The sequence below is a fragment of the Ambystoma mexicanum genome, chromosome 9, assembly GCF_040938575.1.
Source record: "Ambystoma mexicanum isolate Mex_15411 chromosome 9, UKY_AmexF1_1, whole genome shotgun sequence".
NCBI classification, from domain to species: Eukaryota; Metazoa; Chordata; class Amphibia; order Caudata; family Ambystomatidae; genus Ambystoma; species Ambystoma mexicanum.
This window is the reverse complement of record NC_090931.1, coordinates 897,234,850-897,262,494: the sequence shown is the minus strand read 5'-3', so window position 1 is coordinate 897,262,494 and position 27,645 is coordinate 897,234,850. Positions and strand designations below refer to the sequence as shown.

Genomic DNA, 27,645 nt, shown 5'->3' with positions numbered 1-27,645 from the left:
GTACATCACACTCTAACGCCACAGCACAAATCCTCCACAACCACACATCAGATCACTCTCCACAGTAATACATCACCCACTGTGGTAACACATCAACCTTTGCATCTACATCGGCAACCGCTTCACCCTCCACAGCCACAATGCCACCCACAGCCCAACTTCACATCACTCAACGCATCTGCATCACACTCCACAGCCACATGGGCCTATGGCTCAAATGCAGAGTACAATAGAGATACAGAGACACATACAATACACAAACACGAACAAGGCACACAGACATCCATGCAGAACAGTGCATATCACTTTGCATTTTGGAATGTGCAGTTTTAATTTACTGCATCAACTGGACCTCTCAATCCCCGCTGTCCTGTGACAACAGCCACCATCAGCCATCCAATCCCTACAGCTCCGCGGCTTTCTCCACTTGCCCCATAATTAGTGTGTAGGTGACAGGCAGTGGGTGTCCAGTATCTGCAAATAAGGGAGGCCCTCCAGCAGGGGTAACGAGGGAGTGTTGAAGAGTAGGTTTTGGGCAGGATCAGACTGTGGCAGAGATGGGCCATACATGTCACCCAATCCTGGCATTTCCTGTCCTTAGCTGCTCTGGATTTTCCCAAGGGCCCTTGACCGGATGGGGTGCAGGTGGCCGTGCCCCACATGCATTCAGCCAACACAAAAGAGAAACAAAATGTCAATGAAAGGCAAGATGCATAAGACCGCCTCCCTCACTCATGGGCATTGTCTCTCTCTGATGTGGATGTGTGCTGGGCATTACTGGTTGAACCCACCTCACAGCACATGTGCAGTACTTGTTTGTCCCTGGATTTGGGTACACCAGAGGTGGACAAACGGTAGCTTGGGGGCACTAAAACCAAAGCGCCCCATTGGCAAAGCAGGTTCTTGACACCTCCCCATTCTGTTGTTCATACAGATTAGGGATGAGTTCACAATGCTGATACCACCGTCAGCCTGTGCAAATGAGGGAGGCAGTGGGGTGAAGGGAGGCCCCCATGGGTTGGGCACCGCTGCTGCGGGGCAGGGAAGCTATTCTAGCTCTGCTCAGAAGGGGAGAGGCCGAGAATAGAATGTCTGAGTGTGCCTGCTGCTGCCACCATGCTGAAGAGAGCAGGAAAACATGTTAGTGAGCCAGGCAGACATATTTTGGTTCTTTCAGCATGATGTTATGCTCTACAGTGCAACGCTGCTATAAAGTGTGGGCATTACATTCATGAACATGTGCTTACAGTGGCAATGCAGCCCTCTATTGAAGGCACAGGCATCATGTAAGTATGTTTCCAGTTAAAAGGCAAGCATGTAGGTGTGCACAGACATAATCGCAATGCTGGCATAGATTGTGGGCAAAAGAATCATGAAAGCTGGTTTTACAGTGACAACACTGGCATATATTGTGGGGACAAGCATCATAAAAACGTGTTTTAGAGGGAGGGGAGTATGTGGGGTTAATGGAATCCCATATAACCAATACAAAGACATGAAAATAAAGGTTTAAAAGAAAGGAAAGGCTGGGAAAGACTTTTACAGGATAATTCTGTGATGCAGGAGCTGTATTTATAAACCATTCCCACAGCCTTACACTAACACTACTGTACAGGTGCTCGAAATAAGATCACTTGTAAATTAAAATTAGCAATGCCTGTAATTCTGTACATTTAAACATTTTATGCAATCCATAATGGTACATAATCAATATAAAAAAAGAAGTTCTAAAAAAGCACAGTTAAAACCAGCATGAACTGCTCATGCGCCACAGATGGCTTCACAGATTATATGCACATGCCAACAGTTTCCAGAGGGCATTAGGAACAAAAACAGCTAAGAAAAAGAGTCGTGCCCTTGAATGTTTATGTTTAGTTTGAATATTGTTTTGAGGGCCAGCACAACAAAACCCCAAGTAGACACTAAAGATTATTTTCAAGAGGCTATTTTCCAGGCTGTACCTCAACATGTGACAGCAGTGAATGGCGGTGGCATAGTTGTGGTTGCATTGAGAACCATAACTTGCACATTTATAAGATCTTTTTTGTAGACATTACAATCGAAATGGCCCTTTAACTAAAGTTTTTTCAGTGAATACAAATATAGGTGTGTATCAGAGTGTATTTATTTAAGCAGTGTTGTGCAGTGTGATTTTAAGTGTATGTGTACACACCACGGCCCACGGGTATATTCGATTGTCTGTGTACATAGAATGTTGAGGTAGTGTGGCATGCCAGCCTTGCAGATTTGTCTTTGGGCTTTCACATTTTTAGAAATTGCATAATAGGATCCACCGTGTGCGGTATGTAGTCGGGTTTGTCTACTTAGCCATGCAAGTTCCAAGCCCTAATAACCTTGCCTTCACTTTATATAAAAACTGTAGACTGTTTGACCAAACAAAATACAGAGCCGAAATCCTCCCATCGGACCATGGTAGCCAATAAAGGCACCAACAGACATTTCTCAGATGCATGGGTTTTTAATACTACACAGGTTCAAGCCGCACAGTCGAAAGGACCCTGGTGGCATGCTAGAAGCAGAGTTGGGAGGATCAATAATATAGGAAAGCTGCCTAGTTCATGCACATATCATCCTAACAGGACAGGCCAGCCTGCAGTGAAGACCGTTTGGGATAGGAAGATTCCATCGCTAGTTTTTCCATCGAGGGAAAATTTGTCAGATTGTTTCCACCACATTGTACCGCAAATGTATATGGGGGGAGGGTTAGGGTAATAATAAAGGTAGAGGGGGTTTGGGGGTGGGTCTTCTGGGGGTATCCCACTTATATATTTGTGGTAAAATGTCCTACAAAAAAAAATTCGATGAATTCTACCTTGATGAAATTAAAACAATGGAATCAGATAGAACCAATCGTTTCCCTGACTGGTGGTGAGACCCAATGCCTGGGACCCACAGCTAACTAGCCTCCAACTTTCTCTTCCAAAACATCTTCCTTCTCGAGCTCTATGCTCATCCACCTCCAACTCTCTGAGGGTCAGACGGTTCTCCAAGCAGTTTGTTGGGGGCAGATCTATCTCCTCGGCTGGGGCCTCCCTCTGGAACAGCCTCCCTGCCTCGCTCAAACTTGAGCAGAACCACCTCTGGTTCCGGAAGCAACTCAAGACCTTCCTTTCCGCTTCCGCTTTCTCTCTTCCTCTCCCCTGCTGATGCACCTGTCCGCTCCACGTACTGGTCACCTGGCCACCCTCGGAACTCGGGCCCAGGCTCCTGCATGTCCAGTTGCCCTTGCACTGCTTGTGGGCTCCCCAGCACTTAAGGGTCTGTATCTGCAACCCTACAGTCCCTTCTCTCTGCACTTATGAGTCACCCGCTGGCTGCACTTGTGAGTTAACTGCACTTCCCACTCCCCCCCACCCCTGGCACTTCTCCACTTCCCTCTTCCCTGCACTTCTGCGATCTGAATGACACAAGGCCTAGTAAGATCGTTATTTTTTCCTCCCTTGTTTAACCCTCCTTGTATTGTCATGCCTAGAAACTCTGGTGATTGCGTTTACTTGTCGTGACATGGAGAGTGTGGCATCGAGGTAGACCCCTAGTGTATTAACGGAGGGTGAGACACGAATCTGTGTGTTGTCAATAGTGAAAGAGGTGTATTGACTGTTGAGTTAATTGAGGGTTTCCTTGGAGCCCACTAAGAGGATTTCGGTTTTGTCCCCGTTTAGGCAAAGCCTGTTGGCCGCCATCCAGGCCTGGATGGTAGCATAATGTGTCTCTAGTGATTTAGCATCTGTTTTGTAGGTGCCGGAGAGAGAGAGGTGGACCTGATACTTTGAATATTTCTGGTATGTCAAATGCCACACAAGTAAGAATGCATCATAAAATGCTACTCAGAGTTACAGTAAGGGATGTGCCATCAAGCAAGGAAGTACACGATGTACCACACCTAGGATCATAAGCAGTACCAGACATCCAACTCTCCAACAGTTCCTTTGCCTCAATGCATTCATTAATTCAATTCGTAAAGCATAGCAGTCATTGATTTTTGGAAAAGATGGAAATGTCATTTATCACATGTATGCTACGAATCACTGCATACCAGTCTGTGTCAAAGAAGAAAGGCACAGAAACTGCAGTGGCAGTGGATGTTGCCCATTCACTTCAAACTTGCTAGCCTTAAAAACACCCTCTGTCAGGAAAAATGAAAAACAACACAGGGAAACAATAATGATGGGATTTATTGTAACTTCCCATCTTTCAGCTATTCAGGAAGTTCTGCACTTGTGCAAACAAAGCGAACATTAATTAAGTGATCACACTATGTTTCTCTTTGACCTACTGACAACAATCTTGCCTTTCTGGGAATCTGAGACAAGCCACCTTTCGAATTTCCAGGTTGTGAGGAATTTGACGATCCACAAGGTGGGTGTGCGCTTACCTGGGCTTCTTTGAAATCTTATATGAAATTGCATGATGGTAGATTAACCTCTGGAAAATGTGTTGGACTAATCCGCACACATTTTCCTATGCTCACCACACAGAATACATACAGACCTGTTTACTCTGGGTGGACACAGCCTAAAGGCGCAATCCTTCCTGTCAAATTTAGTTGCGATCTAACAGGTGGAGTACACAATGCATCTCAGAAGGGGGAGGAACAAAACCTTCCTCAGGCCATGGGCAGCCTAATTAACTATCAAAGGATCCATGGATCTGTCCTGTCCGTTTGTTTACCCTCTGCAGACGATGGCAGCAATTAACATAATTAACATACTAATAGAGTATACTTGAAACAGGCCCACATGGGGCCTGGCTGCAGAGGCTAAAACAAAGGAAATAGGAAACCCCAACACCCCTTTGATATGTAATGTGTCAACCTCAAGCCATCTCCCGCCTCTGTGTATCAAGGGCAGAGTGGCCTCTCATGTCTGGGGCTATGTATTTACAGTAGTCACCCCCGCAGGGGGACCCCATCCAGAAGATATGAATATGTGGATTTATGAAGACAGAAAGTGTATTCTCGCCACAGGTTTAAGGGAGACCTGCCGTTTTAATCAGGAACCGCAGAGAGCTCAATTAACCGGAGAGACCCTTTAATCCACAACAGCCAGCAAGATGTTTTCACCCCTTTACCTTTTATGTTGCAAAGCACTCTGGTTATGACCTCATGCATCCAGGAGATTGTTGTTGGGTACCCAGGATTGGTTCATTACGGTAGGCTAAGCCTTGACCAATCACTGTGGCCCATTTGGATTTAAAAGAGGGCTGAGACCGTCTTTTGGGCTGATCATCTGAAGGCTTCGTAAGTAGTAACAAGAAGAACTCATTTGGACACTGGTTGAAGATCCAATCTGCCTTACAGCTTCCGTCAGTGAAGGAAGGCCAGGATTTCCAAAGAGGGAAGCAAGATCCTTCTCCTAAACATCTCCCAGGAAACAGAGGGAGATACTGAATCTAGAAGACCCTCCACCAGCTCCAGACCCAGTACCAAGCCAGCAATCAGTGTGCCCTGCTAGGCTCTGCACGCAAGCTTCCTAGGTGGGAAGTGCCAGAGAGTCTCTGAATCAAACCAAGGACAAGGCTGTTGCCTGCAACACTCTCCTCAGCTTTCAGCCATTCACCTTAAAGAACGACACAAGCCCAGTGAAGAAGCTAGGAGGAGTGCATAGACAAGCATCAAGCAAGTCTGCCTTAAAGGACATTTACAAGCCAGTGGAGTCCCTCGAGCTGCAACCGACTGCACCGCTGACTGACAGTCGCTAACGTCGTCCGAGATGCCTCGTTCAGTGCTTCAGACTTTCAACCAGCACTGAGACAACGATTCCTGACCCTGAGCCGCTGTGTAGGCCTGCCTGCAGCCATCTGTCCAGCCTCGCTTGCTGAACTGCTTGCCACCTGATACCCACAGCCGTCTCCCATCTTGAACTCTGTCGCAGAAGCTGCAAAACGCCCTGAAACTGACTCAACCCTGTCGAGCACCAGCAACTTCTACAAGCACAAGGTACATTGTGGTTCTGTCCCGCTGGTCCTTCTCCGAGGGCCCCCTAATGACATTTTATGACCAATTGCTCCCTTTAGTTCAGCTGTACACACTGAAAAGAAGGGCTCAGGTACCCCTAATATTGGGACACCTGCGTTCTCACTACCCAAAGGTTGTTTTATGTGTAAGGAGCTGTGCCATAGGAAAGGGGATCCTGCTTGCAAGGGCTTACCATAGTGAATGTTGGACTCATAAAAGAGGCCATCATTAGTGTGGGCCTCCTAGAGGAGGACTTTGACAAGATCCACGGACACGGTAAGTGAGTTTAACTGTTTATTGTATGGACCCCAAAGGCGAGCAGCCACCACCAGTGGATCCAGGAACCAACTGGCCCATGTGGAATGTTGATGCCTGAACAGCCATCAACACTCCACACGCGCCTGGACATATTACAACATATCCTCTTCCCTTCCATTACCAAAAATCAACATTAACAGAATGCAACATAAAAGGAGATAAGGTAATGATGAAAAGATAGGCAATAGAATGTAACAAACCATTAAAACATAAACAGCAGTATGTCAATTAAAAACAATAATTCAACTTAGTCACTCCAGACATTGCAACTTCTAACAAATGTAGTCTCTAAGTTTTATGGGCGGCCCACACCGCCTAGAAGGACGCCCCACATCATGCCCCACTTCAGCTTGCTGAAGAGGAACCCTCTGAGTCTCCACATTCAGACCAGTACCTGAAGAGCAAGTAACATCCTCTTCACATCTGTGCACCCCACCTTGGGAGCCAACATGATCGAAATCCAGCGCAACACCCTGAGACTCCACACTTAAATCTGCACCTGAAGCACGAGCACTCTTGACTCCATCCACCAGCACACGTCTCTTACTCCAAACAGAGCCATCCTCCAATTGCACATGACCCTTACCCGTCTTTACCACCCTCCTTGGAGGCAAAAATGTGCTATTGCCCTTTTGAAAAAACCTAGGATTTGTAATGTACACAGTATCCCCAGGCTTAACCTGTAATTCCTTCCTGGACTCCTGAGAAGAAATCATAGCCTCCTGGCGAGCCAGAATATTGCGATGGATACCATCCAGATCCAGCTCACATGGGCCTCCACCCCCCAAAGCCAGAGTTCTCAGTAAGGTCCCTGTCTTCCTGCCCCTCATAAGTTCAAATGGGGACTGCCCCGTGACCAACGAAGGAGTCCTGCGATAAGCAGCCAAATATTGTGTCAAAACCTCCTGCCAAGCCAAACCATTAGCCAGAGCCCATTGTATGGCCGACTTAATGGTACCATTCGCCCTCTCAACTAGGCCATTGGCACACGGATTGTATAAAGCGGTCCGATGATGGGAGATGGCATGTTGATCCAGAAATTCCTTCATGGCTCTGGACGTGAACTGCACGCCATTATCTGTCACCAAGCTTGCTGGTAACCCTTCTCGGTCAAACACCTTCCTCAAAAAAGCTATAAGCGACTCAGTGGTGACATTTCCAACCGCAGCTACTTCAATCCACCTAGACGTGTAGTCCACTAAAACCAACAAATATCTACTCTCAGGCTGAAGACATTCAAAGGGGCCCATGATGTCCAAAGCCAATTTAGTCCAAACTTGTTTGGGAACATCTACAGGATGTATCAGTTGGGGATGCAGTACCTTGCTTTTATCACAGATGGCACAAGCCTAACAATCCTTCACCACCTGTTCCACATCCTTGTCCATCGACGGCCACCAGTAATCTTTCCTAAGTCTCCTCTTGGTCAAAGAACGACCCAAATGCCGAGCATGTGCTAATTCCACATTTTTACCTCTGAGACTGACAGGCGGAATCAACTTGACACCTCTGGAAACGCCCCAGGGACCCACAGCCAATTCATGCAATACCTGGGAATAGCCCCTCCCCTCAGGTTTATCCTTAATGGCCTGTCAGCCTCTGACAAGGCCTTCCCTGATCCACTTCAATGCAACATCGGCCTCAGACTCGACATCCCACAACGACTTCTCCACCGCAGATGCAATGTAAGCAACTTGACACCTTTGTAGGTCCTCCTCTTTCTCCAACATCACCTGATCCTGACTGTGCCCCTCCACCGTGGGCAAACGGGACAAACAATCCACCACTACATTGAGCTTACCTGGGAAATATTGCAGGGTGAAATTGTAATCCTGTAACTCAACCAACCATCTCGCAATCCTTGGGGATACTGCCACCACACCTTTGGTAGAAAACACTTGGACTAAAGGCTTATGGTCCGTCCTGACTATATATGGAATACCCCAAAGAAATGTCCTGAAATGCTTCGAAGCCCACAGCACCGCCAAAGCCTCCCTTTCAATCACTGAGTACCTGCTCTCTACATCTCTTAGGGTCCTCGAGGCAAAAGCCATGGGCTTCCATTCACCATCCAACCACTGTTCTAGCACCGCACCCAAACCCACCTCACTTGCATCCACTGTAAGTACAGTTTTGCTTTTGGGATCAAATGATTTCAGGCACGGGGCATTTTCCACATCTCTCTTCACCAGCTCAAATTCTGCCCCACACTCCTCAGACCACACAAACCTGGCCGACCTCTTCATCAGGGCCCTCATGGCCACCGTCTTTTCAGCATAGTTCGGTATGAATTTGACATAATACTCTGCAAGACCAAGGAACGCCCTTAGCTGGTCCTTATTGGCTGGAACAGGTGTATTCCTCATAACCTGTACCAACCCAGCCTTAGGGCTAACACCTTCTGAACTCAGTGTATGACCTAAATAGGTAACTTTACTCACACCCACCTGGCATTTAGCCAGTTTCACAGTCAGACCTCTCTCTTTAAGAATTTGCATCACCTTCCTGACCCTGACATCATGTTCCTCCCTACTACTACCGCACACCAAGAGGTCATCCTGAAAATAACTTACTCCAGACACTCCCCCAAACATTTCCTGCATCAACCGCTGGAATACTGCAGAGGCCGAAGCCAGGCCAAATGGCATGTGACAAAAACGGTATGCCCCAAAAGGAGTCACGAATGACGTGAGAGGCCTAGAGTCAATGTGCAGGTCTATTTGATGATATGCCGTAGACAAATCAAAGGTTGAAAAATACTTTGCATCCCCAATGTTAACAACAATTCGTTAATGTTCGGCAAGGGGTGCCGATCCACCCAAATGCTGGAATTAAGCTCCCGAAGGTCTACACACATCCTGATACCTCCATCATCTTTTTTAACCAGGACCACGGGAATCAACCACTCTGATGACTCAATGGGTTCAATTATGCCTGCCGTCTGTAATTTGGTCAACTCAGCTTCCAAACCTTCCCTTGTTGATACTGGCACTCTCCTCACCTTGTATACCTTAGGCACAGCACCCTTCTTTAACACAATGCGATGGGCAAAACCTTTGAGCTTCCCAAGAGTATCGGAAAATACTTCTGGAAACTCCGCCATGAGCAAAACTGGGGTAACCATGGCATTATCCTCACCACCCTCAGCAATACTAAGAACAGGAATCTCCTTACCAGGATGTATTTGCATACCTAAAGCCGCCTGCTCATCCCAACCCAGTACACAAGTGCCCTTGGATGCCACATACAGTTTACCCAGAGCCCGCCTTGGGGTTCTGCCCGTATGCACACGGCTTGATGTCCGCAGCAAGTAAAGCTGAAATCTGCTTGCCCAGATCTCCATTATACACTTCTGGAGCTACCAAGGTGTAAGGTGACTCTGAATCAACCAACATATCCACAGGCTGGTCATCAACCAATACTGAGACCCAAGGGCCCTTGCGCACACTTCCATCCACACGCAGAATCACTCCCTGCTCCTATCTACCACCCGAGGCACCTTCTTGCAACAGTGCAGAATCATCTGGATTCACACTAGCCACCATCTGCACCTTACCCATGCGTGCATAATAGCCCACCAGTTTACATTTCCTACATTCAACATTGCTGGCAGGACACGCCTTGGAATCAGCCCCATGGCTGGACCAACCACAATTTTTACACACATCTTTACCCTTAGACCACCTACCCTCTTGACCATTAGACCTATCAATAACTTTTTTGTTCCTTGGCATCACAGCATGAACCACATCTCTAGACACATCCCTCTCAGTCACAATTTGTACACTAGTCCTGGAGGCTTCGATTGCCCTCGCAATCTCCAACACCTTATCCAAGGGTGGGTCACTTTCAATCCACAACCTTTCCCTGATTTTCGGATTAGAGGTCTTCATCAAAATTTGATCCCTGATGTGTTCATCCAAATTACCCGAAAACCCACATGTGGCCATGAGCGCCCGTAGCGCCGTAACATAAGCATCAATGCTCTCCGTGGATCCTTGTGCCCTAGAAAAGAATTTGTATCGCTCCAAAACAACATTAACTCTTTTACCAAAACGAATTTGCAGTTTTTTGAGGGCAGTCTCATATGCACTTATGACCATCTCTCCCTCACCACCACCTGGAACAATTACATTCTCACCAGGCAGGTGACGGAAAACCCTCAACCCCTCAGTACCCAGACAGTTAAGAAGTGCAGCCTCCTTCTCATCATCAGTGAACTTTGCACCGCCAGCAGCCCTCAAATACACCTTGAAGGCATCCACCCACTGGTCCCATGGAGCAAAAGGTTCACCAGGGTTTGGCAAAAAGGCTGGGGCGGCCTCGCAGCTGTATGCAACATGTCTGGGCGAGAGTACCGCTATCCAGCCCCAATTAGTTCACAGATCCCAAGTAGCTTGAAGTCACCTTGTGAAAATAAACAAAATAAATCTTCCACCGATCACCAGTCAACCAGGCGGACGCTTTCAAGTAAAGAGTGTCACCTTTTCTCAACCACACAGAAAACTTAACTGCAGTTAGTACCATAGTATGCAAGTCGGCACCGATCAAGACAAGATACAATTTGCGCTCCCCTGGATCCGATCCGTGAAGAAGCAGACACTCCTGGAAGCCACACCGGTGATGCCCAAAAGTACAGAAACCTACCACTCCACAGTAATTACGGCCCACTTGCAGTCAGAATTGGATGAGACGGTGCTGCAGACCTGGGCCGCCGTTAAGCGCGCAACAAATCCTCCTCCCAGGAGGTAGTATGCGGCGGCAGCTATGACCGCAACTCCTCAGCGCAGCCGCGGATGCAGGGGAGTCGGCTCCGCCCCCTTGGCCGCGACTCCTCAGCGCAGCCGCGGATGCAGGGGAGTCGGCTCTGCCCCCTGGAAAGCAGCGCCGAGCGGCTAAACACAACAAGACGGAAGGAGGAAACAAGGCAGGACGTGCTTCCGGGTCGCGTCTTCCGTTCAGACCCCTGGCCACCTCTAAATGACGTCCCTTACCCCAGACTCTTGCAGGCTATCTCTGGCCCTTTTAATTAAGCAAACAAAAAAGAAACCTTTCAATAATGCCCATCCCCACATTCTTACAAGCTAGTGCCTTAAAGAAATAATCACACTGTTTAAACATGATTAGTTTCACAAAACGGTTCTAATTTGGGAGGTGGGAGCCTTCTAACAAAACCTCTCAGCAGAGTATAACGCCATGGGCTGCATTTTAGGAGGTAGATGGATAAGGGCCGGGCAAGCTTTTGTCCCAGTCTGTGTGTGTGTAGTTCTGAACAATGATTTGACTGCACCCTCCTCTACCAGTAGTGAGATTAATGGGCAGTCTGCTGTGTGATTTAACTCATACTCTGGTGTACTCATGAACCTTCACGCTCCAGGTCCGAGAGTACAGTGTGGTTTTCTCTCTTTTGCAGAACACCGATTTGTCCAGTGGACAAGGATCGCTACTGTATCTCTTAGCCTCCACGCTTCTTACTCCTCCTTCTTCCTAGGATTACCTGTACCTCCTCACCACTGTCTCCATACATACCAACATTTTGGATCTTTCGGGGGGAGCGGTAGGAGGGGGAGTTTGATACATAAAGTAGGAGTATTGAATGTACACATGCAATTGCATTGGGATCAGGGATATTTTAGGAGGGGAAAAGTAAAATATGGCAGCAATTTTGTCAAAAAAATTGGGAGTCTCCCGCTTAAATAGGGAGAATTGTCATGAATGTATATCTCATCCAACTCCCCCCTCGTCATTGTTCTCCTCGTCCTTTAACTTCCATGTTACGTGTAGCCACTTCCCCTTGCAGTACTCATCTGCTGCTTGTCTTTTCGTTTCTGCTGCATTTGTCCTCTCTCCCTGCGCCTTCTTGTGTTTCTGGTGCCAGATCTCTAGCTGCGGTTACCTGCTCTCGCCCATAACACTCCCTTCTTCCTCTCAGCTAGTGCTCTTCCTCTGCATCTTTCTTGTAATCTGAAGGATACACTCGTCTTTCTGTGTGTGCTGCTCCTCTGCGTCTCTTCTCCATCAGGATCTCCTCTCTCTGATCTTCCAGTGGCCTTGCCTGTTTCTGCTGAGCCGCACATCTGCTTCATGTGACGCTGCATAAGGACAGTGGATTGTGGAAGCTGCATGTGTGATTTCACAACAAATGTATGTTTATCTAAGAAAGAATCTCAAGAACGCCTCATTTTTCTTTCTATCAAACAGAGAAATAAGTTGTTGCCCTTACATCAATCCTTCTGGGCTAAACCATGCTGTTATTTCCAATTGCTATCCACTGCTTTTAGCTAGTTTGCGATTGGCTTGTATTGTTACATGATTGGTTTGTGATTGCTGCATGGTTATTTGTCGGGTGTGTGGTGTCTATATTAGGTTGCTTATAACACCTGCCCAAAGACTGCTTCAAAGCATTTTAAATGGTTGGATGGTTGGTATGTGGTTGTTTTACAGTTGATATATGCTTAGCTCATGGTAAATTAGTGATTTGTCTTTGCTTTTTCAATGCCTCTTTTGTTTTTATTTTAGTCTCTATTTATTGAATAAAAAGTCAAGCCCTTCGATATAGAAATGCTGTATATAAACAAAACGAAGGCAAAGCAATCCCTGTAGAGGCTGATTTATATTAATTCATAGTGATTGGTGAGTAGATTGCAGTCTAGGTAGTGGAGGGAAATGATGCATGAGGGAGCATGGACTGAAGGACTAAAAATACTGACAGTACATTATTGTGACAATTGTTCCAGCTTGCCACCAGGTGCTGATATCTGCATGTCAGGGCTGACCTTGGATCCCTGTACTCTAAAAAAGCCCACCGCTCAAGAAGTGAAAGCACGTTGTCATTAAGCAAAGTATTATTCACAACGGCCGCTGCGAGAGAGGCTAGACAACTCCTTGGAGATTGAACTAACTTGACTCTCCCAGAACAACAGAACATATACAGTATAAATACTTTTCCAGAACAGTTAACACTCACACATTTCCCTTAGGATTGGCCCTATACAAGGAAATCTAATCGCCACAATCTCATTGGCTGCCTTCACTGTGGCACCATCCGCTTAGACATACAATATTCATGACATTGCAAATACAAGCCCACCATCTTCTTTGGTTTCTTCCTGCAAGACACACAACCCTCACATGGCATACATTTTTAGTACAGCTTCCACTTGGTTGCAGACCTGCAATGCTAAATCTGACATGCATGGTTTATGTATGGACACTTTAGGAAGCCATAGAGAGCTAACGAAAGGCTTCTTTGATCAGGCACTAACTTGTTCCTCCAAGCACTCTGACACTCTGGATATTTATCGACTTTCATATAGACACGCCATGTCTTTAACATCTAGCATGCTAAAATTATAACAAACCCAGACCTCCCTCTTAATTAAAAAAAATATCAACTTCCGTCCAGAGACTCTTGGTCTTGAACCTACTGTTTCCTCCAGTGACTCTTTGTGCCATGAAATCAATGTTTCCTCCAGTGACGCTTTATGCCTTGAACTCAATGTTTCATGGTAGAGCTGCACAGATGTAACCTGTACCCTTGCTCTCCCTCTCGGTCTCTTCTGCCAGGTATGTTTCCTGCACCGGACTTCTCTGTTGCTCTAGTATTTTCTTTGCTTTCCTAGTATGGTTTAGTCCTATCAAGTATCCACCTTTTCCTCCTGTCAGGTTTCTCCCATTTCTTTCTTGATCTCTGTTCATGCTGGCTTGGATATACTTTTCACTCTGGTTTTCGACCTTCTTTGAAAATCAGCCCACTTTTGTTGCATCCACACATCCAAAACATTGAGACTCTTGGTCCAGTCTCCATTCTAATGAGGGACAAGTTAAGGGGACGACTTCTGCTCCATCCACCTTTTTCTGTTATAGGCCTACCAATGTCAGTGTACTTATCACTCCTGTCTTTTTCTTACACTTAGTGCAACAGACAAGTTCAAGCTAGGACTCTGCTATTTGAAAATGTTTAAGAGTAACTTCTGGCTTTGATGCCAAGGGCATCCGCTAAGTCATCCAGATGACCCTAACCATATACCAGTACAGCCCTTACATCAGTCGAACTTTGTTACCTAGTATATGTGCTAGTTTGTTTTTTTATCTACCTGCTTACCACCTGCTCCTAACACCTGAACTTTCACAAACTTTCCACAAACTTTTCTCCTGCTTCAGAACGATCTTGGGTGTATTTTGTTCTACTTTTATTCTAAGCGACATCATCAGAATTCCTTGCATTTGCCTTGCTCTCTCATGCTATAGGTTTATTAAATAGAATGTCGGTAGTTTTTTAGATGTTCCATGGATGGCAAAGTTGGGGAATAGGACGGTTAGGATGGAAAGATGATGCTATGTAGGACTCTGGCGCTCCATTCCTGGAAAGTTAGGTTTTTTTAGAGAAGTCTTGAAGGCCTGTATTGAGGTTATGTTCTCAATATCAGGGGATAGGTTGTTACAGTGCTGGGGAGTAAAACGTTAGCAGTGCTTAATTTGTTGAGAGGCTTGCCAGGGCTCAGACCCGGACCTTATTTCTGAGCCCTGGCACTTATTTTTAAGCCCAGCTTGATTATGTTGTAGTGTTTTGGCAACTTTATTATTTTAACTGTCAGTCAGTCGTAGTAACATAACAATCAACAACAGTGTGCACTGACCAGGGTCTCTGCATCCTGGGATCGCTCATTTTTAGTCACAAACCTGCTGACCCAGGTTGGCAGGGCAAGACTATTCATCAATTTCCATGAAAAACAATGAGATGCAAGGTGACAATCCTGGGCACTGATGCTGGACATGTCCACACAGCTTGCATGACACTCCTGCATATTCTCTAGTGTAATAACCAGCATCGTAGGTTGACAACAGGACAGTCATCAGCCAACAGCCCGAAAACACAGGCAAAGTCAGTGAAAAGACCCATATCGAAGAGGAGAGCCAGCCATGGGTGCCAACCTAAGCAAAACAATCATGCTGAAGTGTTTGACAGGCAACTCATCAGTTTAGTAATGATTTGAGCCTACATTCGTCCATCAATTTACCATAGGACGAAAGCTTTTTTGCTCTTTTTTCCTGTGGTTAGATTGTTAAAATACTCCACTTGACACTGATGGGATTAGAGCAAAATGTTAACAATGATGTGTTTTAAAGAAACTTAAACGTTTATTTAGTTTCAGGCACAACTAATACGTTGATGTCACCCTCAATGAACTAGTGGGAGTTGGAGCTTTAACCCCAAATATTTTGACACCGTATGAAGCAGCCGGGTGACACTATATGGATTAACAGTGGGTGGTCGCAACAGTAGACAGGGAGCTGCCCTGCCACCATGCAAGAAAATATCTGGACCCTGCCACTTATTTTCTTACAATTTAAGCACTGGTTGAAGGACTGGAGATAGAGAGGAGTGGGGACTTGACACATTGAACAGGGCTTGATATTGCAGGGGCTGAAGCAGGAAGCAAAGGGGGACACATTTTGCAAGTAGCAGAGCAGGCGATGATGGATTTGAATAGAATTTGAATGCAAGTAGGTTATATGAGACTTGCTGACCTCTGTTTGCATGTTCGAGCATACCTTGAATCAGGGCTGTCACAAGGTGTGGTGAGGCCCGAGGCAAAGTATTTGATGAGGCCCCATTACGATTGTTTGCACTGGGCCAGCGGTGGTACCCCTGCAAACAGGAGACACAAGAAATACACCCTTGAGCTTTTGTGTGGAGGAACCAAAATATGGTGTATTCCTACTACTACGAATCAACTACAGCAATGTTAGGTTTCTCTACTGAAGAAAGGTTTATGTCACACTAATGTTTGTATCAAATGCATTAATATATATAGGATGGCATGACGGCATGTGGTGCGAGGCACCAGCATTAAGGAGTGCCCTGCCCCTTTATGCGCATTACGACACACATCGTACACAGTGACATGTATATTGGAGGCTGGCGAGGGAGCCCAAACCAGACAAGGGGACCTTGAGAGGGGCTCTCACTCCTAAGAAAATGTTTGAAACTTTGGGTTAAAATGGTGCATTTTACATCACTTTCTTTAAACAATTGGGTAGAAAGCCAGGCAGTTTTCAATTGGTTTTGTATGCTAGCACATGGAAAAAGCCAATAGTTGCAAGTCACCAACCATGCACAGGAACATTTTCAAATGCATTTCATGCCGCCTTTGCAAACAATTTATGCCAGTATACAAATATGTTCATGCTGGCTGTTCCCATGTATGTCCATGCAGGCTGCACCAATATATGCCAGCATTGCCATTTCAGGACTCCCAGCAACTAAAAATGCCCTGCCACAGAAACTATATCCAGGCTGGCTGCGTACCATCAGTGTTTTTACTGGCTATACTGGCCTACAATTAATGTGGTCCACATTAGCCATGCAGTAACACTTAGGTTTGCTCTACCCTTGATGGTGTTTTCTGCACCTTACTCTTTATTGAATATATGTTTATGTTGTACCTGTGGCCGGTTGAAGGAGCCAATGGGCTCATGCTCTGATGACCCAAGTCTAGGTTTAGGTAGGTTTGTGTTGGGTTCCTACAAGGATGGAGCTACTACAAATCCTTATACGAGCTTGCTACCTTCACAATAAGTTGTGATAGGTATAGAACACGCGTGCAATAGTGATATCACAGTGGCTTTTTATTTGTCATCAAGAGTGCCAACACGTGTTTCGACCATCTGAAGGTTTTTTTATCAAGGCTCGAATGACTGGATCTCTCATGCGTAGTGATTCTCGGAGGGCATATGGCCCTGGGTCAGTATAGTAACATGCTTCGATGCATCTCAATGAGAAGGTGCTTGTCAACACACGGGATGTCCGCCCGTCGATCAGTGCAGACCTGGATTCAATGGCAACATTTTGGGCTTTCGTGTAGGCATGGGAAAGGCACTGCTGTATTGGAATTAACTGCCCATTGATGGCAAGGACATGCATAGTGCTTATAAAAATTGAGTGGCTGAGGGCAGTCATGGTTAAGACATTTTTATTACACCAGTAGCGTGTTTACAGATCGAATATATTCATTAATTTACAGAAGACTGCTTTGAAAATACACTGGCAGGCGCGCACAGTTTGATGATAAGGCTTGTTAAAACTAGCTCAAAGAAAACCCAGGAGGCTGTGTTTTGCGCAGCGAGGGGCAGGCCATAGACAGTCAATGGAGGGCATATGGGGGATATCCAGACAACACCTACAAGATGTGTGCCTCTCCTCATAAAACGATCGAAGTGCACAGAATAGTTGGAGTGCACAGAATGGTTGGGGTGCACAGAATGGTTGGAGTGTACAGAACGGTTGGAATACATAAAACGGAGTGAATGGAATGCTGTCGAGTGAATGGAACGGTTTGGAGTGCATGGAACGGTTTGGAGTGCATGGAACGGCGGAATGCATGGAACGGGCGGAGTGCATAGAACTATTGCAGTGTGCTCGATCTCAAGCACCTAAGGTAAACCACCATATCATATCTCCACGCTTACTCTCTTCTTTACACCACCACTCAACTAGAACACAGCAATACTATGACACCATTCGGTATAGCTGTTCTCATACCATCACTTGCCTCATACTCCCCATCATCCTAACTAAAACACAGCTGGTTACACACCCTCCAGCCTAGGCGTTCTCCTCAGGCCTAACGCAGCCAGAATCGGTCTGGATAACAACCTGCCAGAACGAACACAAACTCTTGATCTCCCAGCCACCAAACCTACCGCTAAGAAGCAGCTATCACACGAATACCACACCTGCTGCACACATATCCGGTGCTCACATGCACCTTATGACACTCTCTCTCTCTCTACTGACTTGAACTTCGGTTCCCGAGGGCGTTCAACCTACCAGCGACTTGAGATCATACCAATGGTACATAAGGCGCTATATAAATGCAAAGTAACATAACATAACATACCATATGATATTTCCCCATATCTGTACTCTAATGCAATAGTTTTAACTTATAGGTGGCACACTTAATAGCTAAAACTAAAAAGGATGCCCTAGTCTACCACTTGGATGACTAATATTGAGGATATACATGTCTGCATTATTAAGAGCTGCCTGCCTTGGGTCAAAAAAAGCTGTGTACATAAAAGCACTGCCCATAAGAAAAAGACAAGTGTCTTGGCCTTAAAGTCAAAAGCACTTGGTAGTCTGAACTGTCATTTTAGGGTTCATGTGGGTATTTAGGTCAGATTCATGCAGCGCTGTTAGCTAAAAAGTATAACTATGTGGAAATGTCACACATGAGCATAGGCCATTGCGTCAGGACATGTTCATGTCGGGCTTAATTATTACTGGCCTTATGGTGCCCTTGCAGAGTTTTCATTTTCTCAAAGAAAAACTTGCTCACACATTTTGCTGCTGGTTGTATCAGATTCTCAATTTTATTTTTAGTCAGAATAAACATAATCAGTGGGGGCAGAAGAAAGAGGATTTACAGTCAACAAACAATGACCATTTCCAACGCCAGAACCACTCACAAGCCTTGGTGAGGACTTCAGACGTTTCGGTGATCCTGGCAGCAGGAGGGATAAGTGCCCTCGTTCTGCACTAGGGGGTGGGATAAAGAGTGGCCTCCCAAGTCTGCATCACGGTTGAGATGTTGGAGAAATAGCCTTGTTGATACTAGTTCAGCAGAGTCCATGCAACTGCGGCTGCAGAACGTGCCGAGGAGAGCTGAGTTGGCTGAAGACAGGTGAGAGAGAGAGCATCTGGGAGAGACAGGGGCCGGAGGAGAGGGTGCCGCGAGGCCCCTACTAAGCGCGAGGCCCGGGGCAGTTTGCCCCTCCTGCACTCCCCTCGTGACGGCCTTGCCTTGAATGGGGGAGCTTCAGGCAAAGTAAAAATAGGGCCGATGGGGCACTGAGTTTGTCTTTCTTCTAATTAACAGAATCTAAGGCCTTTCTTCGTTGTTCACAATAAAAAGCTAAATTAAATGCTGCTGCGTATTTATCTAAACATATTCCAAAGGAGAGAGCATGAAAAACTGGTTAATTTCTCTAGCAGTTGAAATCAGGAGAATCCCAGTGTCGTAATAACGGTCTATCAAAATGCCCTTTTGTTTGCAGCACACAACAGGCATCTTATTGGAGGCCAGTCTGACAGAGCATGCATTTTGAACTCCTCTGCCTAGTTTGTAAGTGACTTGACGTTCTTGCTCAGAAGTCTCCCAGACCCACCAAACCCAATGGATGTTTTACATGGCTATGCCTGATTTGTAGTTAGCACATGGTTGTTTTGTGGTTGGTACATTATTTGTTCACGGTGTGAACATGGTTGGTTCACTGTTTGTAAAATGCTAGTCCATTCTTGATACATGGTCGTCTAATGATTGATATATGGTGGGTTTAGGGATGCTTTAGGGTTGGAACATGCTTAGTTGTATTTGTATTTGTATTTAGTTTATTTGGAAAGCGCAGCTAGGCCTGAGGGCAACCGGGCGCATATTCTTGCATACACAGTTACAATACATTACACTATGGTCAGTGCCAAGAGGTTCAAGCTCCCCCAGTTACAGGAAGATGCAAGGGAGCAGAATTCTCGTAACAAAGTCATGAATACAATAGTGTATGTTGTATACAAGGTATATCGACATAATCAATGACGTAAGCAGGTAAGTAGGCTACATGTGCAAGGAAGCAAGGCGACCCTGAGGTAGGCCAGGCCTTGTAAGAAGTGCTTCATGAGATTTGCGTGAGCAGCCAGGTTTTGATTTTATTCTTGAAGGTTTGAAATGATGGCTCAGTTCTAATGGGAACAGGCAGGGAGTTCCAGAGCTTTGAGGCTAGAACAGGGAAAGTCACACCTCTGGCTTTTTGGAGTTTAAATCTGGGAAGAATGAGGCTGTGAATTTGTGGACTTCTAGTGGGTCGTGTGGAAGTATGGAGAGCAGGGACGTCATTTCACCAAAATGCCAGGGGTAGCGGAAGTGACATCACACGACCCTTGACCCCTGGTGACATCACAGGAAGTGATGTCATTTGATCCCACCCCGAAGTGATATCGCGGGATGCGATGGAACGCGACCTTTCACCCGTTGACAAAACAGGAAGTGCTATCGCATAGCATTGTACACTACAAAAAATATGGTTACGATATCACTATAATGTGATGTACATTTCATACAAGAATGGATCGCCATATGTATTGTTAAGATCAGTGTGTATAGGTCCATATTACCAAATTACTGTGAATGCAAGCACCATGACCAAATGATGATGTGTTGTTATATAGCACTTACGCTTAAGAACAGACTAAATCAGTGACTCACCCCCTGAAGTGTGCCTGAAATAAACCTTTAATGAGTATCAATTATTGTATAGAATTCCAGAAAGACTTTATTTGGTATTCCTAATCTTTCTTATTTAGGGTCAGTGCTGAAAGTGTTAGACTTGTGTCAATCCTTTTCTTCTTTTTCTTCTTTTTTTTAAAGTGCTTTAACAAGAAAGCCAGCCACTCCAAAACTAAAGAGCCACATGGTGCTGGCCACAGCCCATGAGCTTGCATTACAAAAAAAAAAAAGTTTGTAAAAATTTTTTTTTTTAAAAAAACATTTTTTTTCTTTTTTTTCTAGAGGTCGCAAGGGTGACCACAGAGGTCGCAAGGGAGACCTCAGAGGTCGCAGTTGCGACCTCTGGCGACCCCCAAATGACGTCCCTGATGGAGAGTGAGACGAGTGGAGAGGAATGGTGGGGCTTTGTTGTTCAGCCATTTATGAGTCAAGGCTAGTGTTTTCAAGGTGATTCTTTGTTTTACTGGGAACCAGTGAAGATCCGATCTGACGTTGGAAATATGGGAGCGCCTAGGGATGTTGAGAGCTGCCCTGATGGCATTGTTCTGGATAGTTTGCAGTTTGTTGAGGTTGGACTGACTAGTTCCCAGGTAGATGGCACTGCAGTAGTCGATCTTAGACATAATGAGTGTTCTTGCCAAGGTAATGCAGTTGTGGGGGTTCAGAAAAGGTCTGCAGGCAGTGATGAGTTTGCAGGTATAGGCCGATGTCGACCTTACTGCATTCGTTTGTCTGTTCAGTGAGAGAGCAGAGTCTAGATATACGCCCAGAGTTTTAGTGTCCTTAGATACCTTAATGTCATTGCCATCGATGTTGAAAGACTTGAAGGCTTGGTCAAATTTATTGAGGCGTTGAGGTGAGCCTAGTAGTAGGAGCTCTGTCTTGTCGTCATTGAGGCATAGTTCATGTTGTGGCATCCAGGCCTGAATGACCAGATAGATGTCATTCAAGGATTTTGTATCAGCTATGCGGTCACCAGTGATGGGGATGAGTATTTGGGTGTCATCCGCATATTTAGTGTAGGAGACGCCCAGATAATCAAGCACATCGAGCGTGGGCGATGCAATTGTTGTTTCAACATGGCTGGTTTCTGATTGACCCCTGGTTGCGACATGGTCAGTACATGGTTGGTTTGTGGTTGCTTGGTTCATGCTTTGCTTGGTTCATGCTTTGGATGTGGATGGTTCCCGATTGGTACCTGGTTGCCTTGTGGTTAGTGCATGGTTAGTTCACAGATGTACGTGGTTCATTTGCGGTTGGTACACCTTGGATTGGCAGATGATACATGGTAGGTTGGAGGATGCTTCATTGTTATGTTGTTTGAATGCAGATGGTTTTGACATGCTTGGGTTGTGGATGGTTTGCAGTTGATACAGGGTTGATTTGCAGTTGATTGGTTCATGATTAGTCTGCAGTATGCTTCCTTTGTGGTGTTTGATCAACTTCTGCCATTCCATGATCCGTGTGGCGCACCGTGTGCAAGATCTCTAGGTGATTAAGTGAGAGTGAAAGAGACAGAGAGAGGGAAAGAGAGAAAAGGACGGAAAGTGAGTGTGTGAGAGAGTGTGAGAGAGCGATCGGCTGCTAGTAGCAGAGCAATACAATTAAAATTGAAACCCAATGTAGAGGTGAAGGTGAGGAGCATGATATGCAAGTTATGGTGCGCTTTAAGCCGTTTCATGCCTGCTAAGCCCTTTATGCCTTATCATGTTTCTGCCTTGTGGTGCCTTGTTAGGCTATATTAAGTGAAGCTCGGGTATATCGAGCTATGTAAGCTCATGCTGCACCAGGGCATGGATTTAGGGTCCACAATTTGTAGTTAATTGGCCGGGAAGTCCATTCCAACTTCATACTGTCACCTCCCAGACATTCCAACTATACCATCACAGGGATTTACATGGGGAGACAAGACAATGTGTGTGGACACGCATCATGCGCTAACAACTGGCATATACACCCACGCTGCAGCAACACGCATTCCAGCTGTACCACTTCCATGCTGACGGCTAACAGTATGAGATAGTCTGCTATATTCTGCCAATTTGCTACGCTATTCTGCATGCAATGTTATGATAATGCCCATTTGCAAAATATAAAGGTGGTCAGTGTTTGCTATTGTGAAACATTCTTATTTAATGTCATTTATTATGGAAAGGTGTATCCGATAAACAGAAGGTGCGCTTGGCAGACCCCCTGACATTGCCTTAGCCAAAGTCAACACTAACAACCAAATAACCGTCCAGCCTCCCACCCTGTGTCCATCCACAATACCGTAACATTCTTCCAATCCATGACAAACAGCTGAATGCACATAATATGGATGAGTGAACCCATCAAGGTCCAGTGGTGGACTGGTTTATACTGGACTCTCGAGATTTCCCAGTAGCCTCTGCACCCTGGGCCTCTTTTGTGTAGATATTTCTAAAATGTCCCATAGGAAAAGGGTTGGGCTTGCTGAAAATGTGTAATATGGGGCAGTTTGAAAAATATTCCCAGGGCCTCTTTTGGTTCCCGGTCCACCACTGACCAGGTCACTACACAAGCTCAAACTTGATACCGAACAAACCCACCACAGTATGCAGAGGCCGGGTCGCACCACAACCAGCGCATTCAAAACACCTATAAAGTTACTTGCACATAGATGCCTCCTTCAAATCTGCATGCATCAACACACTGCAACAGCTGCCTTGCTCTCCTCCCTTGACATGTCATAGCTTCCCAACCCAACCCATCCCCCATCTCTTGAAGGTCACTAAGAGCCTAATTCATGGAACTTTTAGCGCAGTGCAAAGTGACTTTGCACTGCTTGAACCGGCCCTGATTCAGAGTGGTGCACCGCAAAAGTACTCTTTGCACCGTGCTAAATGGACCTAATTAACGGTGCAAAGAGTACTTTTGTAGTGCAAAGCCACTTTGCACCACGCTAAAGGTTCCATGAATTAGGCCCTAAGGCTGGAAAAGGGTGCAATCGGGTGTGCACTGTGTAAGCCATATAACATCATTACAGTGACACACTGACAGACTTGTGGAAATGAGGTCAACCTGGGTCTCAAATCGGAGCTGCAAGCCTCCACAATTTGCGGGGTGGGGGATGTGGGGGATAGGGCGGCGACTGAACGTTTCTTCTATATCCCTTCTGGGAGCAGGCTGCCCCCTGAGGGATGCCCTCCCACCGCGGGCAAGCAGGGGCACCGGGTGTGTGCTTGAACTGCTGATGGAGCCTCCTTGGCCTTGACTCCAGCACAAGAGGCTGTTCCTAATCCACTAATGCACAGGGATGTCCGAAGCCATCAGCATCAGATGTGCATTCAGAGCCGAGTTCCACTATTGTTGTGCCAAATCCCCTCCCTCTGCCCTGCTCTCTCCGCCTCTCTTCCTGCAGCGCCCCCCTCCCCCACCACCACCCCTCTCTTCTTTAGAAAAGACCCGAACTCACTGAGCCGGTCTCGCTGTAGGAAGCCATCTTGAAGCGCCGGGAAGGCGAGCATTCTAATAAGACTGCAGGTTGCACGGGTTCAGTGAATGAAATCGCACCTAGCAACAAATGGAAGCCTAGGAATGAAGAAAACGAAGAAGTGTTGCAACTCCATTCTGTATGCACTTAAGGAACCTTACAACTGGCGATGTGTTTCCACTGGAGGGGTGTCATGAGGTCCCATGATGAGTGATGGAGGAGTGCTAGAGCAAAGCGAGGGAGACGCTACCAACTAAGGCAGTGAATCTGGAGGATGCGAAATAATAGGTCTTTTCCAGCACATCATTTGTGAAGCAAAATGGCAATGCCACTTTACGGCACCAAATAGTCCCATGACCTGATATTTGTGTTTCAAACTGTCAGTAGTCAACCTCGTTTAATTATGACTTGAACTTGCAAAAACCCATTTGATTTGGAATTAAGTTATTGATAATAATTCATACTCTCCATTTAGCTGTCTTTTTATCAGCAAGGGAAGAGTAGGTGATTGATAGGGAAAATCGTCTTACACAGGTGGGCATCTCAGAACCTAAAAACGAGGGCAAATACAAACAGGCAACTCTACCCAACAATAAACATGCAACAAAAGAAATAGATGCCTGGCAGTTAGTTGAGGTTTTTTGTATATATACAGTATAGATAGCAGCAGGAAAATAATGCCAGTATTGCTCCTATAGGATCACACCGATGATGGCTTTCCCCAAACATGTCAGCATTTGGCGATGAAAGAACACACCTGTGATAGCTTTGGTCCAACAGACCAGTATTTGCCAGTCAGACCACAACTGTGATGGATTTGGCACAATTTCAGTATTGGCCCATGTAAAAACACACCATGACTGTATTACCCACAATTGCATGTGTTTGCCCCTGTAAGACCACATCTGTGATGTATTTGCCCCAAAATGCCAGTAGTTGTCCTTATACAGCCCTTTGGCTTGCCCCAAAATGTCAATATTTACCCCTTTAACACCACATCCCTGTGATGGCTGTTTCTCATAATGCCTGTATTTGCCCGGACACGCCTGTGCTGACTTTGCCCTAAAATGCCAGTATGTGCCCCTATAAGAACATTTGTGATTGCATCGCCCAATGCGGCAGTGCTTATACTATGCAAAGTTACACCCCAGCCTCAATCCCTCCACACACACAAGCCTAACACTTCACCTCACCGCTCCACTCACCGTACCCCACATGCACACCATGCACATGTGTACGCACACAGATTTGATACTTCATATCACCTCCCACATGCACACCTCATGTACCCAGGTACACAAACACATATGCCTGAAAAATCACTGCTGCACGCACACCATACACAAACATGCACTCATTCATCCATCGCTCACTTTTAATTTTTAAACGTACCTATACATTTTGAAGCTCTGTCCCTTGTCGGGCCTCCACAGCTTGGAGTTTCTCTTCTTCTAGGCCAAGGTAGCAGCAATAAGCAGGGATAGAAGTTGAGTGATACTTCCCTCCCTAAGTACTGCCTCCAGCAACGGCACACCTTTAGGATTCAATGGTTGGTATGATTTTACCATTGAATCCCATGGACATGCATTTTTCCACATACCCAGGATTCAAAAAGTGTGGATGATAAAATTAAGCACACATTGTGGTGCCAGAAACGTGGGTAAAATAGTATGCAATTTATAGCATGCCATTTACAATCGGTTTTGTAGGCTAACACGTGAACAAATCCAATAGATGGCAGGTAACCAATTTTCCAACACATTTTTATTATGCCGTTCCTAACAATAATGGCTGAACCTAAAATATATACAAGTATTCTGCTAGTGTTAGAAGTCTTTTTTATGCTGGCTGTGGCAATATATGCCAGTAACAACACTCTCATGTTGGCTTTGCTCACAATGCCGATAATGCCACTGTAATAAAAGATGTCCAGGATGGCTCTGCCAATATATGTCAGCATTGAGTCACATGAAGACATTGTTGTTGATCTTCAATCAAGTTTAGGTGCCTAGCTTGTGAATGAAGTGCAAGAAGCTTGTGGTGTGCTCATCACAGGTGTTGGTTTATAATGGCAGTGACAGGAGTGCCGGATGCTCCCATGTTTATGGTCAGTCCAGGACCTGTCAAGATAAAATGGCAATCTTGGCAAAAAGGATTTTTACACTACATTAAGGCGGCATGTGGCAATAGCATATCAGCAGAGAGGAAAGTGTTGATGCTCATGCATTTTATCGGATATGAGGGGCAAATAATTTTTGATACCATGCCTGATAATTACTGAATTGGATAATGAGAGCAATGCAAATGAATTTGATATAGCATTGATAAAACTAGATCACAATTTTGACATCCGTTTCAGTACAGTTCTATAGAGGTACAATTTTGGCATGAGAGAACAGCTAGATGAGGAGAATGTAGAAGAATATATTATGGCCTTGCGCCAACTTGCCTTAAATTGTAAATTTGGGGACAAACTTGATGAGCACATTTGTGACTAATTTATACTACACTGTTCAAATGATAAAATACGTGAGGAGATTTGGCTAAAAGATGAGCCTGATTTGGAGGAGGTGATCGGAATGTCAAAAAGAGTTGAGCATACCATGCAGTGTGTGGCTAAGCTGTCTAGGAAGGAGGAGAAATCTGTGAAAATGAGATATTAAGGGTAGATGAGCATAAGAGGGAATGGAACGGCAGTGTAAAGAAAAATACTAAAGAGAAAGCATTTAAAGGATCTGAGGTGGGAACTAAAAAGGGTTCTGGCGTAAAGGGAACAAAAAGAGAGGAGAGGTTATGCTTTTGCTGTGCGAGTTCCAATCATTTTGCCAACTTGCCTGTGTGCCCAGGAAGGAAAGCTTTATGTAATAAGTGTGAAAGGTGGGGGCATTATGCAAACTGCTGTAGGAATTATGCCATTGGAGGCGGAAGAAAGATATTGTATCTAGGGGAAGAGGTACGGCAGTCTTCAGGCGAGGAAGAGGATGAAAAAGTCGAGGTGGTTACTGTAAATATGGTAAGGTGTGATGATGATGAAGGATCTGACAGTCCATTTGCTAACATATGAGAAAATAGAAAGGTTGTGCGTATGATGGCAGACTCTGGTGCAAAACTTTCCCTCATGTCCCGTGAAATATTTGAAGATGTGGTGGGTGGAAAAGTTGAGGATTTGAGGCCATCAGACAAAAGGCCCGGGGGATATAATTGTGGGAAAATTGATGTGACTGGGTATTTTAGACACAAGGCAAGGTGCATGTGACCAGGAGTTGCAAAACTCTTCTAGGGGGGAGGCAACAAAGGGGATTACGAATAAGATTAGATCCCAATACCGAGGAACAACTTTTGCATGTTATGGAAGGATCACATGTGATTGATAGCTTTCCTGAAGTATTTTCAAAGAAAGTGGGGTGTGTTAAGGGCATGGGTCACAAAATAGCGATGATAGAGGGAAGTAGGTCTGTGAGTGCTAAACTTCGCCTGATTCCACTGACCCTCAGGGAGGGTGTAAGCAAAGAACTTGAGATATTTAAGGATGCAGGAATAATAGAACCTGCGAAGGGAGTTGAGTGGGTATCGCCATTGGTGGTAGTTAAGAAATCAAGTGGGGAATTGAG

At 45.6% G+C, this 27,645-nt stretch overlaps 1 protein-coding gene across 1 annotated transcript in view; it reads right to left on the bottom strand.

The window, feature by feature from the left end:
• The window catches only part of LOC138488752 (aryl hydrocarbon receptor-like), a 654,410-nt gene that overhangs the window by 190,712 nt on the left and 436,053 nt on the right, over nucleotides 1-27,645 (bottom strand). The window lies entirely within an intron of this gene.